Raw genomic sequence first — 17,778 nt, forward strand, 5'->3', positions numbered from 1 at the left:
GGTACAGAGCTATGTGGAATTATTTGAGACTAGGATGAGCTGAGCTTCCTGAATATCCTAGAAGTCGGGCAGCATTATTTTAGAAATACTGTATGCTGGAGTTTGGGGATGCTGTAGAAAAAGGAAGAACAGCAGTCAAGGTGAGAGGAGACTGATATACATGAGAATTTAAACAAAGGTGACAGTCACAGATTGTCTGAAGCAGATTTATAGATGCAGGAAAAATAGGAACTGAGAAAAGTTCAGGAACAAGGATGAAATGAAGGTGACAAAGAGGTAAAGCAAAATGTGAAGCCTGGTTTTGAAAGAGTCAGGAGTGATTGTACGGGGCAAAAGGATGTTTCTCTGCTGTGTGTGGAGCACTATTTCTCTCCTCCAGATGAATATGGCTTTTTACGCAGGTAAGTAATCCCATTAATTTAATTTTCTTTCGTATCAGCCGTTGACTTCAAAGAAACTCTGTACCTGAATATAGGCTCACAGATGCAGTGATTTGCAGGCTCAGTTTTCAGTCTGACCTAACAGCCGGTTTCTGTGTTGCCCCAGGGTCTCATCCTTGTCCCTGTGTCAGAGAGCCTTTGGTGCCCTGTTTGCATCATCAGGAATGAATGGCTCCTCTCTTTCACTGCGGCCTTCTTCATGTGGCCATTGCCAGAGTGATCCCTGTGTCCTGGGACAAAGAGAAATACATTGCCGCTCGAGGGTTTGCATTTTCCGCCTGCTCTGTCGTTAGTCATTTAGTCGAAGGAGACTAGGAAAACCCATGCATTATGGACTGCTAATTCTCGGCACACATCTGCCTTGTTAAGTATGACTCACCAAGCTCAAATGCAGAGTGTTTATCCATTTGAAATCCTAAAGCTTTTACTGTAACAGAAGGAAAATGACTGATCCCCTCACTTAAAGGGTTGTTTTCCAAAATGTTACTATGCTAAGGATTTCTAGGAACATCATTGCTTCCATAGATAAAGCATGGAGTTAGATTTTATTAGTCAATGTGTGTTAAGCAATGTGCATACAGAGTTGAAATGCTAGCTACAGTTGTGAATTAACCCTTATTTTTATATGGCACTAGCTTATGCCCTTTTTTTATTTTTTTCTGTCTGAGTTTTGTGAGTTGTGTTTATACATTCTATTTTGGGAGGATATTTGAGAATCTGTTCAAAAGCAGCATGGAATAGTAAAATAAGCAGAGGACAGGACCTCACCATTTATAACTCAGGTCATGCCACTTATTTACCATTTATTACTAATGTTATTTTTCCCTAAAAATATTAATATACATTTTTGTTTAACCATAATATTTTTTTTAGACACAAATAACAGATTGTCCCTTTCTTGGATATTTTTTGTTTTGAAGCTCCTGAAAACGGAAGCAGAAAAAATGGTTCAAAAAAACAAATGAAGGTGCTTGTTCAAGGTCACCCTCCAGGCAGGTAGCAGATCTGGAAGCAGATAAACACCGAATTGGTGAGTGAGCACTGCGGAAATGCCAAGGACTAAAGCATATGGTTTATTCTGAGGTGTGTAAAATAGAACTACTTGTATAGTTCAACCTATACTTTAACCGACTATATGCCCTATAACACTCACAATATACCAGGCTTCGGGGGGAAAATGGCGTTACGGAAGAGACGGCAGCTTCTGAGCTGGAGCTGACTGTGGGGTGGTTCCTCGGCAGATGTGCTGACTGCAGGCGTCACTTCTGGAGAAGAGACAGTTCCCTGCACTACGCTTTGGGTGTTTCATAACTGCTCTCAAAAGAGACAAAAGGGCTTGCTAGAAAGAACTGGTTAGAATGTCTGTAAGTGTGCAAGATTTGGATGTAAATTTTTTAACTGATGTGGCTTTGAAAAGTTTTCTAGGCTTTCAGATGGTAAAAGAAGAAAAAATGGGTTTTCTTCACCGTTTTCATTAGAAGAACTGGAATTGAATTTCTGCAAGAAATAGCACTTGTAAGAACATAGAGCATCTTTATTTAAAAAAAAAAATAGTTCAACTGAAAATTTTTGACCAGCTCTAATTTTGAACATTACAAACACCATGCCTTTCCTTGTTGTAGGAAGTGGAGTTTGCTAGCAGCAGCAGTGGGGATGGTGCCTAACTCCTCTGGAAAACCACTGTGTTAATGTGACGGGAAGCGGCTACAAGATTTGGGAATCTTTTCTTTATTAAAAGCCATCATTCACTCACTGACAGGAAGGACAAATAAATTATTGTGGCAATGGCCCAAGATGTGAAAGCTTTGGCATTCATTCCTTACTCTACTTCTGTGCTCTGAGCCTTGAACTAAAACATTCTCAGAAGTATTAAATGCTGAGCTGGTTTTATTTTAATTTGTCATCCATACACCAGGAGTTTCGACACTTCCCTGCTTCAGATAGAGTATTGGGTGGAAAAAGAGCATGTGATGTCTGTGAAGTTGTATGGCCCCAAAAGCCAGCAAAACATCCAAGGTCCTGTTGCTAAGGAATATTAAACAGGAATTCTGGGGACAGAGGAGATATTGTATCTGACAGTATCCCAAATTCTGGTGGACACAAAGGAAATTAATAAACTGGGACTTATTCATCTCAGTACCATTTAAAAGGTTTGGACAATGAGTTCTTACTGGGAAAGGGCAAAAATCAGTAATGGAAGTCTTATTTTCAAGACATTAAACAGGAAATTCCAAACAATGAAAAGTTTAAAACATTAAATCTAGCACTAAGACGATGAGTGTATTTCCTTTCATATGTATTCGTTTAGATATGAAAAGAGTGAATAACATTTATTGCCTTTTCTTCAGTGGTAAAGGCAACATTTTTTAAAAAGTCCTAGGCATCTGGTCATGGGATATGTTTATACATAGCTAGGCCAGATAGGCTGCAGATTTTATGGGTTTGTGTATGGAGATGCAGAAATCGCATAACTCTCAGTGCCGATCTCCCCTGCATTCTTGGGAAGAGAGAACTGTGCAACTAAGCACTTCTGATGCTTGAAGAATTCACCAAGAGACATTCGCCTAACCCTGTGATTACTTCTATCTGTGCCTATAAACATACTGTAAATCATTATGGTATGGGAAATTGTCTCCTTGCATTGATTGCAGATAACAGATGACATTTTAAACAAGAAAAAAATGAAGTCCTCCTGCTCCTGACATTTTCACCACTTTTCTTTACTAATTTTCAGTGTCAGAGACAGTTTGTGCCAAAGTGCTAAAGTGTTGCTTCCATAGATTTGCAAAGTGAATTAAGCTATCCATCCATCTCCTCTGAAGAGCGTATTGATATGCTCCTTGCTGTGTGTGAAGAACGAGAGAAACAGCTTTTCAGAGGCATGGTACTGGTGATTATATTTAAGAATTAACAGTTAAGCTACTGCTTTTCAAAAGAGATGTACACTTGCTTGGATTTTGGCCCTCTGTCTCTGAGAAATCTGTGACTAACTGTTCAAAATGGAGGCACGCACCCGTTAGTGCATTGCCTTGTACCCCAGCTCCCCCCCTGCCCCCTTGCTTTATCTCTCAGAGCTGTTTGGTAGGTTTGTTGCCAGAGTTAGTCATAGAAATCTGGATATATGCCAATGAAAGGCCTACACCTTTCAAACCCAAACCCCTTTCAGTCACCATAAATGTGTTATCCCCAGGAAATCTGCTCCCAGCATGTTATCTGCCAGATCCATGAGTCTCCCGTAAGAAATATGAAAGCCAGGGAAAAAAAATTCCTCTCTGGATCGATACAGTCACTAGTCCTGAGTCATTAAAATTGATGAGCAAGGTTTCCTGAAACAGAAGGTCTTATACAATAGTAAGTAAATAAGCAAAAGTGTGCACGTATTGGAGTCTTTTATTTCAGTCATATATTCAGAGCTCTCAAGTTCACATTTTCCCATTTTATTTCATAAACTAGGGCTAGAATTTTCATATAAAAAAATGAAATGGAGATCCCATTTTTTTTCCCATGGCTCCAGGAACTGCAACTTTAAAAAGGCTTTCCCCAGCACCTCCAAGTATTCCAATATCTTTACAGTTGAATTCCAGTAATGACTGCTGACTTCAATGCTTTTTTAAAAATGTAATATATGCCACTATGCTCGGGAGTGCTTTGCAGAAAGAAATGCTTTTAAATAGATACAAGTGCTTCTAGCATGATTAAAAATTGTTTGTCTCTTAAGTAATTTTGGTGGGGAACAAAAAATAGTGACATGACAATAGTGAAACAATGTAGATGATCCATCCTGGACTCCACCAGCTAGTGACCAGTTCTCTGTCAGTCCACATTTGTGTGTATAGACCTTTAAAAAAAAAAAAAACACCAGATGCCCAAAGCAGAAGAGCAGAGGGACCAGCTTAGGAACCTATGCAGCTGATCGCTGGCCTGGGGCTGTGCATGCTTCTGTCTGAGTCCTTGTTTGACCTCAGGAGAGATCTTGCCCTCTCCCTCCACCTTGTGCCTTATTTATCCTGTTTGTAAGATGGGGTTAATGGTTTTGACTTCTTTAGTAAAGCATGTGGAGATATGCCAGAGAAAACTGTCAAGGACTGTTACAATGGCTGTAATGGCCATTCTCAGGGCTTTGGCAATAATGAAGATAGTACAAACCCAGAAATAGTTTCGCTACACAGGCACTCATCAGGTGCAAAAATATGAATTGCATCAAATACCAATTGCATCTTTTGGGGAGCAAATCTATTTCTCTGTTTATTTGAAGGTTAACATCTTTTTGTATGGTTTCTAGAGGATCCCTCTTAGCAGGCTATGCCTGTCCGAGCAAAATATCAAACCAGCAGTGACATGCTTTGCTGAAACACACCTTTCAAGATTATTTGCTGGGAACTAACATTTTGTCTAATTCCTTCATGGAGCTACAGTATCCCACTGTTGCATTTGCACTTCTCTGCTAAGCCTGGTCTCTAGAGCCAGCTAAATCATATCCCTAATGCTCCTGGTGTGGTCTAGGCCTTCAGGTCTGAATCTTATCCCTTTCCCTTACATCTAATAACCACAGCAATACCATTTTGGTTAAGCACTTAACTTGATTTCCTCTTTTTGAGTGACATTCTCCCTGGGAGCTTTGTGTGGCAGGGCCATACCACAAGAGTGATGAAGTCCATGTGGCTGCATTGCTTCTAGACAATGTCTTGAACAAACATGGTCCTGAACCCAACTCCCATTTACTTTGCCTGTGGGTCTGGTTGCTGTCTGCAGCACAGAAATTAATGTGTCTTCCTTGACAATTCCTCAGGATTTGTCCCCACTGGGAAATCAGTAATGTTTTGCCAGGGATTTTAAAAGAAAGGCCAGCCAAAATTTTGGCACAGCACGAATATGAAACAAATAGTAGGAAGAGACCATGGGATCAATAAATATCTTTGGCCAAAAAAATTTTGCTTAAAAAAAAATAATCTGGGAGGCAATTACATTGCTTGAATTAAAACCCTGTTAAATAAGGGCACCGACTACAATGAATCAGTCAGAAGTCCAAGTTTTTTTCTAGCAGGTTGTAGCCCATAGTGACAACAGACTGATTAACACTGAAACTGCCTCCAGCAAGAGGATCCTGTGTCAGGAGATGAGACCTGTGCATTACTCACAGAGGTCTCCTGGAGAGGCCAAGGCACTTTCAGCTGTGCTGTTTCAGTCTTACAGTGGATCAAAATGTACAAGCTTGGAAATGAACAGGAGAACATTTCACCTGTCTTAGAAGTTTAAGATATTAATATGCATAATATAATTTGAGTCATTTCTGTAGTTCCCATCCTGTTAGCTACACATCAGGATCTAAATACTATGCTTTTGGAAAAAAGTTGTTTTGTTGCTTTTTTTTAAAAAAATAAACCTTTTTCTCTGCTCTCCTTCCCCTCTCCCCTTTTCTCCTCTTTCGTAAATCTTTCATAATCAAGATACTTTTCTCATTACAATTCCTGTGTTTGACATTAAAAAATGTTTTAAAATTCATAGCACATTGCTTGATGTTAAACTTTGCTCAATAATAGACCATTAGTTTACTTGATGCCTGACTCTCTGAATACTTTGTACCAGTAAATATAACAAACTTATGATAATTACTATGTGTAACATGTTTGCATTCAAACATGACCTTGAACTTACTTCTCAAACATTTCAGAAATGTCAGCTATGATGATGATCTTTGTTCATTACTGAAAGGAGTTTCTGCCTCTGAATTGTGTAACACACATTTATATCTATTAAAAATGATACAGTAGAACTATTTTTATTGGTTAAAACTTTTAAAACACTTTTAAATCTTGGTAGCCCTCTGAGTCATGCAATCCTGTGACCATCTCAGCACTTTTCCAATCCAAAAGACTATTAAAAGCTTTGACAAAAGAAATCTTAATCCATTTCAGAAGTGGTGACAAGGCCAACCTGTACACTTATTAACACTCTGCTAAAAATGACACAGGCATATAGCAGCACATTTTGTTAAGAGGTGTACAGTCCTAATTTAAAAAGCAAATGGTATTATTTTGTGTAGAAACGAATGTACTATGGTGTTCATCTACACTGGAAAACATCTGCAGCAAGTGAAGGCAATACAGTAATATAACCCCTGCCTTTTTAATCACCTGATCTTAATGTCGATCCGTCAGTTCCAGCTGGATCAGCTCCTCTGCAGTGACTGTGATAGCTCAGTGGTGCGTTCCCTTGCCTAAGGCTCATCTCCCTCTGTGGCAGGAGGGTGTCTGGGGCACAGAACGGACCATCGCCTCCATTCTGCAGAGCCACGGTAGCTTGGTTCCCTGTCCTTGGTTTAGGCAGCAAGCTGAGGAGGCTACAGCTGACCAAATGGTTCAGGCAGCTTGCCATGGTAAGAGAAAACATTTCAGCGTGAGATACCTTGATGGTGAAAACACAGAGCTGCCAAAGCCTATGCCTTCTAAGTGATGACAACAACCTTTAGCTTGCAGCTGAGAAGTGACCCTAATCTACACCATGTTCTGCAATCATTTAATAGCTTTGTTCCCAGTGGAAAAAAAAAACCAAACCAATTCTCATAAGGAAGAAATTGGCTTTTGTCTAAGAACTGGTGTGGTGTAAAACCTAAGTGACTGCCTCCAAACCAGAACATGATACCATCTCAGCTGGAGCTGCCTGTATTCAGAAGATCCCTGTTCCCATCAGTGTATCTTACTCAAATGCTACATTCACGAAGAGTTAAAATTAGAGAGTCTCTGTCCTTGTGCTAAAAGCAGCAGCCAGATCCACTTCTCTGATGCCTGTTTGCTTCCAAAGCACTGAGACTGCTTTTAATAACAAAGTGAAAGTGACACTGGTGCCAGTCATTTATATTCCCCTATGCGCATTTACATTCAGCTTCTCCTGCGTCTTTCCTAAATTAGGCACTGTCCACATTAGAATTCAATCCATGCCATCCACAGCTATGTTTAAATGTGGTTGCATACTAGTATGATTCCAGCATACCATTCCTGACCACAGGGGAACAAGGATTTTTAAGCTGTTGTTGCTATTTCCCTTCCCTCCCAAAGCAGTGTTAGCTGCACCGTGCTGTTAATTGGCAGGTCAGGCCTCCAGCTGATATAAATTGTGTGATTTTGGTAAAACCATATATATTTTGACCTGTCTAGACTCTGCTTCTGTTTCTTTCGATACACTATACAGATTGTGATTTGGTACCACCGTTATTCTGGCAGGCAGAAAATGCATGGATCATGTTGCTCAGTTCTACTGGAGGATGCTCCGACCTTTTTGGGGAGAGATGCAGAATGGCATAAAAAGATCCCTCTGTTATCAAAAACATTGCATGAGAGTTCTGTTAAACAGGAATAATAGCAAACCCACTCATAGCATCTCAGCAGCAAGGATATTCATTCCTCTCAGAGGTTAAATGCTGCAGTTATGGCTAAAAAAGTATTAAGAGGACCTTTTGAGGAAGAATTCTTCACACAAAAAACATGCCATGCATTCTGCTGGCTTTGTACTTTTGGAAATATACTTGCTTTATATTTTTTGAAAATGGAGATTTTAGATAATGTGATTTGACCTGTATCACTCAGTGGAATAATGCACTAGTGTAAAGCTGACCCATGTATCAGTGATTCAAGGCTGTGGACAATTTAACCCTTTAGACTTCTGTTTGAAGAGCCATTAGAAGCTGCCTTTACACGATGATGGACAAGTAAATGCCCCGCAGTTCACAAAGTAGCAATGCAACAACTGCATTTTCAACCCCTCTGATTCAATCTGGTCCAAAACCTGACATCTCAGAGCAGAGATTGGGGCTAAAATTTGTAAATCAGACTGGAGATGGTCCACCAGTTTGCTTGTTGCTATTCAGTGAATGATGGAATAACCTTCCTCTTGTGGAAGTCAGGTTTAAATCCTTGCCTGTACCTTAGCTCATGTGGTTAAAAACTAAGCAGCGGTTCACATTCAAACTCTGCTGTAGACCTATGTAGGGCAGAGAATAAGTTTTTGACTCTTTAAGGTCAGAGAAAAATTGCAGTTTAAAACAGCAAGTTGCATTTTTTTTGCTATATCATCAGGAAGTCAGTCCAGGAATTGCTACAGAAACATTTCTGGCAGGGCAGACAATGCAGTTTCTCATATAGGAAAAATAAGAGGTTATATCCTTAAAAACAGTATTTCTCCAAAAAATCTTGGAAGCTTGTAAGGGAAAAGTATCTCAAGTTTCAATTAGGCATCTACCTTGAAAGACCTGGTACTTGGCTCTTCTACCCAGGCCTTTATGTACATATGCACCCACCACTAGCAAGTGATGTAAAAGTCAAAATTAATTTTTTGAGCACACTGTTGAGTATGGTGGCATTTCTGTGAAGAGTTTGAGAAAGGGAACATTGGCAAGGGAAAGAACAATGCTTGTTTCTTGAGCAAGGGGGTAGGTTTGTCTCCAGGAGATCAGTCTGTGTAACAGACTTACTAACTGGCATTGGGCAAGCCACTTCAGTCAGGACTCTGGGAAGCCACTAATATCATACAAACAGAGGTAGTAAAAGCTAGGAACATAATAGCCTTTTGCCCCTGACCTGTCAGTAACTTCCCCTCTGCTTTTGGTCTGCCGCTGTCCCAAGAGAACATTCACTATCATGTGCCGACCGCCCCCCCCCCCCCCCCTCCGCCTCCTGCCTGGCATTGCTGATTTGAAGATGGCTTGCTGGTGGCTGGCAGAGATTACAGCAGCCACACAAGCTGAATGAGGGCTAAGGGGCTGCCTGTTGGTCACTCTTTTGTAGAGAAATGAAAGGAAGGCTGAGTTAGGGTTGGAAAATGTTCTTGAGTGAGAAATACCGCTTCTGATTCACCTATGGAGAATCTATTTTACTTTTTAAGTAAAAAAATAAGAAGTAAAAAAAAAATATTCTACTTTTTAAGTAATTTTAAGTGAAATTTACTGATTTGTAAAATTGACTTATTTTCTTAAGTAAAAAATAAGAAGTAAAAAAGTAAAAATATATTACTTTGTAAGTCTCGTGGGAGGGAAGCCTTTAATGGAAAAGTATCTCAAGCTTCAATTAGGATACTATCTCAAAAATGTCTCAAGATCATAAATGAGAATTATCTAATTTGATTTACCTCATTTTTATACCAGCTAAGAATGTGACCCTCTACATCTGCAGATATCTTCAGTCAGAAATTATCCTTCTTTATGAAGTGTTTCAAAGCCTTTGATGAGCTGTTGAATGGCAAATTTCAGTGCTTTAGGCCACCTTCTTTTACTTAATGGAATATTTGTGCAATTAAAGAGATAACATTTTTTTGGTGTGGTGTACATTTGAGTGCTGCTAGCTCTGTCTTCCTATAGAAGAAAAGAACTTTCTTTGATGGGAATAACCAAAAGAAGTAGGTGGACTAATTTGTGTTTGGGGTCTGTGAAGGAGTTTTTGTTTTCAAACAGAAACATTCTTTTGATTAATGGACTTTCAGTCTTCAAAATGCCTTTGGTATGTCCATGTTTGGATGAAAAGCATGTGTTCACCTTCTAATAAGCTGTTATACTACTGCTGGCACAACTTCTTACCACAGGTTTGCCACAGGAACCATGATTCACACTATCATGTGTTCCGGACTACTTAAAATTACAGTTATTAAGCAGTTCTGAGAAAGGCAAAGCTCTTTAAAAATCAGCATGTCCTGCAGGGCCTCAACTGTTTTACAAACATGTCAGATATCTCATCCCTGCCACTACCCCACTACGAACACAGACATGCATTTTTATAAGGTTAGGTCCTGAGCTGTATCCTGCAACAATCTCTTTTGACCCATTCGCCCTCCAAAAATGTTCTTGTTTGGGTTTTCTTTAGTTTTCTATTTTTCCCTTTCACCTTCCAGTTTTTTTGCTACTACTTACCACTTCGTGTTTTCACTTCCCTGATACTATTTCAGAGTGACCCTTGCTCTCTTTTCTCTTTAGCTTCTCACCAACCCCTCTTTCACTCCACACTTCCCCCTACACCACAACCAGTGTGCATCCAAATAGCAGACCTGGATCCTACTACAATGTTAACTGATATCCAACAGAGCCAGATTTGGGTTTCCCTTATTGTCAGTCTTGCCAGCCTAGTGACCTAGTGAGTTCACCAATTTTGTTTTCACTTTAGGAAAAAAAAAGGGGGGGGGGGGGGGGGGAAGCTAGGGGGGAAAAAGCTAGAGAACCCTATTGCAAAGGGCAATAGGTTTTTTTTACATGGGTGTGTCTGTCATGCTGGGGCCCACAGCTTAAAATAAATAAAATCCTGGGATCACTGTGCTAGCTAATTTGCGAGATAAGCCTTTTATGCCAGAGATTTTGTCTGGACAAAGTGACCAGGCTGGAGAGCTGAATATGCAAGCAGACCACTTAGCCTGCCTCTTGCATCACACGCACACATAACTAATACATTAATCATCAACATTCAAACACAGTTACCAGATATGATGCCCGAAATAACTTGTCTCTCTGTTATTTTTGTTGACCTACCCTATTTCTTCACTTTGGTCTCTTGTTCCTAACCCTCATTCACTTTTGGATTTGAAATCATGTGGACAGATCAAGAGTTTTGTGAAGCCCTTCCTGGTCTAACTTTGCCTTTGTATGAGATACCCCTCTGATACGCCAGGCATCGCCGCTGGCTATTAACTTTCACTTAACAGGCTATGAATTAATTTACCACGCTGACACGGGCAGTTGGAGGCGCAGCATGAGTCACAACTCACGTTATAGTTTGTACAATTATATCCCAGCCATTTGAGCTAATTGAGTCAAATGATACAGTGTCACAGGACTTACTGTAAGGCTGGAGGATTTCTCCTCCTGCCTGAGCTGCTCACCTTCACCTGGCAGCGGCTCCCAGCACTCGGTGTCACCGCTGCCGGGGCCCCGCTGGCCGCTGCGCTCCTGCCGAGCCACAACCTCTTGTGGCTTTACTCGGAAGAGGAATGGAAAGTCACGGAGTAAAACTGCTCTGAAATGTGGTGGTGTGGTGGTTTGGGGAGGCGGGGGTTAGTTATTTTTTTGGTGGTTTTTCTTCTTTCTTCTTTCTTCTTTTTTTCCCGCCCAAGCTTCAGTTCCGTGCCCAAGGAGGGCTGGGTCTCATTCTTGCACTGCCTTTTCCCATATGCAATTCCTTCCCTTGCCATGGGTTTAGTCCCGTTTGACAGCAGGATAAACGGCAGCAGCATTTACACCTGTGTTGTAATAAAGCATTGCATTTAAATGGGCACGTTTTACTTGGGTTGTAAATTACTTTGCAGATGTAAATTAAGCCAGCCTCCTGTCAGATAAACTGGGAGATAAACAAAGAGCATTATATCCATTTTAGAGGTGGATAATCTGAGGCACAAAGGACACTAGGGGAGAAGCTTGGCTGCCTGTATTAGGCACCTCAGTCCCAATGAATAGATGGTGAGCTGTCACTTGCGCTGGGGAGCAGCTACTCCTGCGACAGCGTCGGGTTGTCTGTGAAGTCTTTGAACGGCATTTCGCAGCCATGCGCGGTAAAAGCCTGGGGGGATGTTTACACATTGAGTCCCCAAAATTAAGCCTAAGGAAAAAAATTTCACCGAGATTACTTTCAAGGGGAAATCTGATGGTTAATCAAATTAATTGTTGCGGCTTGTGAAAAATCCGAAATTGCCTTCAACAGGAAAAAAAAGTATTCTGACTTATTTGGAAAAGTGTTTAATTTATCACTCAGATACTACAACACTTTCTGTGAAATTAGGAGAGCAGAATGACTCTGGGGGTGTGCTCTGAAGTAGGGTCCAGAGGCATCTTTCAGTCACCTGGGTTTTGGATAAGGATGAACCCCAGGAGGGCTTCTTGTGCAGATTACAGAAACGGGGGCTGGAATTCTGCTGGGGCTTTCAAGTAATTTCACAAAATCCTTGCCTCATTTGTCAATACCCAAACTATGAGATGTGAGAGTCACTCTGTAGTGGAGAGCTAGTGGGGTGTGGGATAGTCATGCCTCGGGGCAGGACCTGTGAGAGGTCTCAGAAGTCCTCTCCAAGTCCTAGAAGAAGTGATCTTCTAAAGGCAGCCAGGAGGGAAAAGTGCCAGTGGTGGTTTTGGCTGAAGGTTGACAGGCTGTTATGGAATAACCTTTCTCTCAGTAAGTCAGAGCCCAGAGGGATTGACTTTTCACCCCTACAGATGCTGCTCTTTCTTTGGAAGTCAAGTAGTGACTCCTACCAGCTTTTCAAACCACTGACTCGCAGAGGATTTTTAATTTACTGAAACAAGCCTAATTCAGTCAGGGTTTTTTTCCTGGATACCAGGAACTGATGTATTCCCTTTATAGTAGAACTGACAGTAAAATGCATCACTGGAAAGAAAAGTATCCCTCCCTCCTGTTTTATTTCTCTTTTTAACCCCTGCTATAAAATAACCTTTGGTTTTATGCTTTGCTCAAATAACATATATGATTCACGTCTGGTGATTCCACATATGAAAAGAGCAGCTTTCACCGGGTAAGATTTTCTCATTTAATTCCATTACCTGACTTCATACTGGACTGACATTCTTACAGTTCAGAAAGGTCTGTTTTTCCGATGTAAAACACTTGAAGAAAAGGTCAAAACAATGCAACGTTGATTTAGATGCTACACGGGGACCATTTGCACGTAACCTAGTTGCAGGAGTACATATTAATCTTAACTTCAGACTGAAATTTAAGAGGTATGCAAATTATAAGTGCTGGCCAATCTATTACTTTGCCCTCTTGGCTACAAATTGCCTTTGAACCACTAGGCACCCGGGCACAGCAGCATGCCATAGCCGTCACTCGGAATGGATGGCCAGAAGAGGAGAAGCTATACTCTCACACCAACAAAATTTGTTCTTGATGGAGATCTATTTATACATTTAGAAAAAAATGCAAAACACCTGCTGAAGCATTTCACTAATAGTGGAAATATTTACTGAATTATTCTGAGTGTGATGACCTAATCTACATGTTGATTTGCTTGGCATCTGCTGGGATACTGGAGGAAGAAACCCTCTCAGAACCACAGAACTCACAGAATAGAAATGTGGGTGGGAGGTTGTCTCTGAAGGATGTTCACTCCGATCTCCTGCTTGAGGCAGGCCTGTCACCAGCACTAGATCAAATCAGCTATGGCTTTGTCTACCCTAAATCTTTAAAATCTCCTGGGATGGTGATTCCACAGCATCCCTGGGCTGCCTTTTCTAGCATTTCTTCATACTTCCAGTGAAAAAAAATGTATCTGTTTCACCAACTGAAACGTTCCAAGCTTGCAGTTTGTGGCTGTTGCCCCTGGCTGTGTTGTCTGTTACAAGTGGGAAGGGTTTGTCCTTCTCAGCTTCGTGACTACTCTTCAAGTAATTGTAGGAAATCCTGGAGGAAATAAGGAAAGGCTGTCTTACCATATTTGTTCATAAATTTGAAAAGTTCTACGTTAAAATATACCAGACAACAGCTACTGGGCTGCAGACCTCATTCATATGAGCCTTTCTAAATCTTGCAGCTGAGATTCATCCTGCAGAGGTGAACTGCCCCCGTTAGGAAGACAGTCCTGCAATTCCCATCAAGATCCAGTGGAAAAGATTTCAGGTTACCAGTATCAGGTTCTAGAGGTGCCTGACTCACACCACTGCTGGTATTAGTTAACTCAGCAGCTGGGGACAGCTGCCTGAAAGTAGGTGGAATTTGATGCTTTACATGTCCCGTACTGGGTATGATATATTTTCTGTGTGGAAGAAGAGAGTACATCTTACCCTGACCCAAAGTGTTAAAATAGCAAAGGCCAGCCTGGGTGTCACATGTCGCTATTGTTCTTACCACGTTAAGAAAAAAAATCCACAATTTTTCCTTCTTATTTTCTATGTTCCTTAAAACTTACATCAGCTTTTATTTCCTTCTAAAATGAGAATAAGATCATCAGAAACTAATTAGATCTGATTCTAGTGTAAAACCACAGTGGAAAGTCTTCTGAAATGTCAAAGCTGCCACAGTTGTTACTTATCATGGGCTCTAAGGGAGCCAGAGTAGTTTCCAGGCTTTGTTACTTCTTCTTACCATTTCTTTCTGGCTGTTGTTGTGTTGTTGTGGTTGTTGTTGCCTAATATACTTAACAATGGTAAAATACAGTGAAAAAGGCTATTGTGTATCCCCAAACCATGTATACCCAACTACTTTCACTTTTATTTTTTTATTCCCAAAACACTGACAGTGGTCCTGACTGTAAGAGTCATGAGCTCTGGGTAAAAAAATAAATAAGCACATCAGTCTTTTTATTTCACTCCAAGATATCTGAATAGATCAGTATGTGTCCAGACTATCAAAGAGAGCTGTGCTGCTAGACTAATTTTTCCATGGCCTTTTCAGTTGGTTAGCATTATTCAGTTCAGGGCTTGTTTTTCTTTGGTTGGAAAATGTTGACTTGGAATAAAAGAAACTTGTAGGAATGGGCTACTTTTGATAGATTTTTTTTCTTTTTTTTTGGGGTGGTGGTGGTGGAAATTATTGCCTTTCTCGTACCCTTGATGAAATTTTGATCAAAGTGAGAGTGGAAGAATGAGAAATGCCTTGCTATATGCTAACGCTGAGGCAAGAATTAAAGTCCTCTGTGGTTCTCAGTGGAAACCTGAGCTATGTCTTGTGTCAGTGTCATGACCACCAGGCATTGGGGAACAAGTGATGGAGGTGTCTCTCACTTTCTTCCTAAAATTCCTACTCAGGCATTGAAGTGCTGATTGGAAGCTAGACTGCAGCCTGAAGAAGGGCTCTAACCACCTGTCAATAGACTCCTAAAATTTCAGGACGACAAAAGACTTCAGGAAATTATCTAGTTCAGTGTTCTCCCCGTAGATGGGATAAGCTATGTGAAGTCGTTCCTCACAGATGGTATTCTAATCTATTCTTAAAAAGCCTTCAGTGCAGAGAGTCCACATCTCTTGGGATTTGTTTAAAGCTTTTAAATTTCTAAACTAGATTCAGTATCATGGTTTATAATTTGGGAATTTTTATTTTTTACGGGAAGTAAGAGCTAATATTTGCATGGTCTAGATGGGAAACTGAATTGCATATCACATTGGGCTGATTCTGGTGGTGCAGAAACCCACCTTCCCATAAACCAGCTATTCTACACAATTGATATACACTTTAATTCTGTCTTAATGAACATAGCAACAGTTCACAAGTGTTGTTGGCATTTTCTGTATAATTAATCTCTAATGTAGCAATTTACATCAAAGACAATAGTGCATTGTTTCCTGTACAGTCCTACAAAGGGTTCTCCACACGTGGCATGTGTTTTTCAAAGCTAACAACATGGTTGCTTGCTTCCTATGATTCTAAAATGTTGCAAAAGATTTCTCACAAAACACGAACAAATTAGCAAATAACTGGAAGGGATTCAGAGAGCAAACAAAAAATAAAGGAACAGAAAGGACTGTAGATGTTCATCTTGTATTTTGAAATTGCATTGGCTTTCAAGGGAAAAAAAACCAACAGGACAGGTTGTAAACTGAAGTAAATCTCAGTGTCAGCAACTTCAATGATTTTATTGCAAATCTTGCAATATTAAGTATGTGCTTTGAACTCAAAACCTCTGAACACATGGGATTCTTGTTTTTTGTAATTAAAAATCAAAACCCCAAACAAACTAAAATCCAGACCAAAGTGTCTAGTGTCAAATTGCAGTGCAAGATGAGAAATGATGTACTCAAACTTTCTATGACCATGAAAATAATCAGAACCTATGCTTTGCATTAAAAAAAAAAAAAAAAAAAAAAAAAAAAAAAGGTTGTGGTGGTGTAATTGCTAAAACAACCTCATATTTGTTCAGAGGGACCGTGTAACATAGAGTTTACACCAGTGGTAGATTTATCTCAAGGCTTATAATGAAGAATTTACAAGACCTGCAAAAGCCAAAGATTAAATTAACAAATGAAGTGAAGTTTGTTTTTTTTTTTTGCTACTGTACCAACTGGTATTCGCTGTATGAGCAAATTAGCTGTTGGCATTTTAAACTGACTTCCATCTGAATGGTTTTCTGGGTTAAATAGGCTAGTACGTGTTCTAGCAAACTCTTGCTGGTTTAGATAAAGCCAAAGGCTTTGAAATAAATGTCTTTCATTTTCTGTACGAGAAATTAGGCTTGATATTGATGGCTTAACTTTTTACTTTCATCAATTATTATTTCCCTCACTTTTTCTCCATGTCTCCCCTAAGGAGACTGAAAATACTTGCTGTAGAAGGATCTTCCTGATCAGCTAGTCCGTTCCCCCTTGCCATGCTCTTATACCATAAAATCACTTTTGTAAATCTGTCAGATTTTCCTGTACCTGATTTTTTTTTTCTTTTCCCTACCTGCTTCTCCTAATGGAAGGTTGTTCCTGAGCTCAGATGAGGTGACAGTTCGAAACTTTTAATTTCCAGACTGTGTTATTTCCTAGTCATTTGCCTCTGTGTGGTAGCTGTCATCTATCTTCATTTTTGTATTACTTCTTACCCTGACAATATACATTTCTCTCTGTATTACAGTGCTAAGATTCGAAGTGCTTGGGATTCTTACATTTGACTTTCTAAAAAGTACAAGGTACTTTCGATTACTATGTTTTTTATTCAGTAAATGGAAAATTCCCATGACTTCCACAGAATTCTTGACTGCTAGGAACTTTTTACCTGATTGCCTTGCTATTTCTATTTTCAGTCTTTCTCTAACCTGCAAGAACACAGAAGAACTAGGTGGTTTGTGCAACCACACATTAGAAGAAGCTAGAGTTGTAGGGTTTTTTGGGCTATGTTGTGATGCAGAATTACTTAAGGCCTTCAAGGTCAATGCCATCTTTGACTAAATTCGGGAGATAACTACTATCTTTAGTTACTCAGACTTACAACAGAACCCAACTGAAACATAAATCTGCATGAATTTACTGTTTGATAGCACAGTGTTTGATATAGCTGTAAGTTAGGCTATCCATTCCTCTTGGCCTTTCTTCACAACAAAATAAAACCAGGATTTTCAGTTCCTCACCTGGAGGGTAATCTTTTCTTTCACTATTATGGAAATAAATGACAATGGACTTAAAAAAAACCCAAACAACTAATAAAGAATCAAATCTTGAAATCACTTCCTAGAAAAGCCTTAGTACAAATGTTACATACCCACCATCTATGATAACTATATGTCTATCCGTAACTCTGCTTTATAGAGAGACCTGCTAGTTTGTTCTCCCTCCCCTCATGCATGTTTTCCCCCTGGGAAACACCTCTGATAGGTTTATGTCTATCTTATAGGTTCAGATGCTGAATCACCTTCTTGATAATTCTGTTGTGATTTCCCAAAA

General features: G+C 40.0%; 1 long non-coding RNA gene across 1 annotated transcript; it reads left to right on the forward strand.

The window, feature by feature from the left end:
* The first annotated feature begins 265 nt into the window (after positions 1-265).
* On the forward strand, positions 266-17,525 carry LOC308062610. The gene is made up of 2 exons (XR_013927639.1): positions 266-401; positions 1,361-17,525. It is a non-coding gene; the product is annotated as an uncharacterized lncRNA (long non-coding RNA).
* The last annotated feature ends 253 nt before the right edge of the window (positions 17,526-17,778 follow it).

This window comes from Falco punctatus (assembly GCF_963210335.1).
Source record: "Falco punctatus genome assembly, chromosome: 4".
In the NCBI taxonomy this organism is placed as follows: domain Eukaryota; kingdom Metazoa; phylum Chordata; class Aves; order Falconiformes; family Falconidae; genus Falco; species Falco punctatus.